The sequence below is a fragment of the Bison bison genome, unplaced genomic scaffold (assembly GCF_000754665.1).
Source record: "Bison bison bison isolate TAMUID 2011002044 unplaced genomic scaffold, Bison_UMD1.0 scf7180017864351, whole genome shotgun sequence".
Lineage (NCBI taxonomy): Eukaryota > Metazoa > Chordata > Mammalia > Artiodactyla > Bovidae > Bison > Bison bison.
In genome coordinates, this window is record NW_011494923.1 from 6,286,483 (window position 1) to 6,288,528 (window position 2,046).

Genomic DNA, 2,046 nt, shown 5'->3' on the forward strand with positions numbered 1-2,046 from the left:
CAACACCACAGTTCAAAAACATCAATTCTTCGGCGCTCAGCCTTCTTCACAGTCCAACTCTCACATCCATACATGACCACAGGAAAAACCATAGCCTTGACTAGACGAACCTTTGTTGGCAAAGTAATGTCTCTGCTTTTGAATATGCTGTCTAGGCTGGTCATAACTTTCCTTCCGAGGAGTAAGCGTCTTTTAATTTCATGGCTGCGGTCACCATCTGTAGTGATTTTGGAGCCCAGAAAAATAAAGTCTGACACTGTTTCCACTGTTTCCCCATCTAGTTCCCACATACACATGCACATATACACATATACATATATGCAGCCTCATGTCAGTGACCTCATAAAAAATCTTCCAGTTTATTTGTAAAGTTTAATGCTTTAATGCTTTTATTTCTCATACAGATAAACCCAGATATAATTTCCCAGTAATATAGACTGTTATAGAAATGTAATGTATTTACATTTCTAGACTATTACTTTCTTCAGAAACGTTACTGAGTATCTTATGAAAACAGTTGACTAGATGAATAACAATAAGAAGAAACTCAAGAGTCAGTGGGCTTCCCAGGTGGTGCAGTGGTAAAAAAAATCCACCAGCCAATGCAGGAGACGCAGAAGCACAAGTTCGATCATTGGGTCAGGAAGAACCCCTAGAGTAGGAAGTGGTAACCAACTCCAGTATTCTAGCCTGGAAAATCCCATGGACAGCAGAACCTGGAAGGCAACAGTCCATACGTTTGCAAAGAATCAATATGACTAAGTACGCACACACAAGGGTCAGTTACTATCCTGTGTACCTAGAGGCTTAAGATAATCTTGTTTCCAAAGCACAATGCAGTAGAATAATGCCAGCAACATTTTCAGTAAATTCACCCCAAAATAAATAAAATTCTCATTCAATTGGCTTTTTTTGTTTTTCGGTGTGTGTGTGTTTTTTTTTTTTTTTTTTTTTTGCAAAGGTAACAGATAAGAAAGACATGAAATCAAGAAACGGAGCTCCAACAACAAGAATCAAGTAAGGGGAATTTCTGGCATCACAGTTGCATAGCAAGCCTAGTAAGTTAGGAGTCAACACTGGAGCAGTAAGATAAGAATCTGTTCTGGGGGGAATCTGCTGGAGGAAAAATAATATAGTGGGAAAATAATCTGATATATTTGATCATGCAGAAAACTGTACTGAAGGCTGTTGGAGGTTGTGAGAAGAACTGATACATAATAAAGTAGACAAATGAGAACAATAACAAAATTATTGACTCTAGGGAAAAATTATGCAGAAAAGGGAACAGTTATGTTCCTTGGCTCTATAGTGAATAGCATTTAATCATAAAAACTAAATATAACTTTAACTTCAAACCGGGACATGCTTATATTGGACTAATGGAGGGAAAACAGAGAGGAAGCCCGAGAGACCTACTCCTTGTCTGCCATAATAGGAAGTCAACAGAGGAGACCAAAACTGTATATTAATACATCAAGAACTAGAAATATTATTATACTGTTTAGAATATGAATACAAACACACAGAAGAAATGGTTAAAAAGAATTGCAAGGCAGAGAATGGTGGTAGTGGTGGTGGTGGTTAGTTGCGAAGTCTTGTCTGACTCTTTACAACTCCATGGACTGTAACCTGCCTGTAAGACTCCTCTGTCCAGGGAATTCTCCAGGCAAGAATACTGGAGTGGGTAGTATTGCCTTCTCTAGGGGATCTCTCCAACCCAGGGATTGAACAAACGTCTCCTGAGTCTTCTGCATTGCAGGCAGATTCTTTACCCCTGAGCCACCTGGGAAGCCCAAGTCAGAGAATAAGAAAGGGCAAGGCAGAGAAGTCTGTTTTGTTAGAAGTAAGATTTTAATACTATTCTTGTTTATTAACTGGGTATGTATTATTGATACTTTAAGTGTTTTTTTTTAAATAAAACTACAAAATAGTATATATGGTATTAATGTTATTTATGCAAACTTTATAAAATTTAATATATGAAAGCTTTAGTATTGGGAGTTATAAAGCCAGAGGTGACTTTTGGCCCTTACCACAACATAGTGT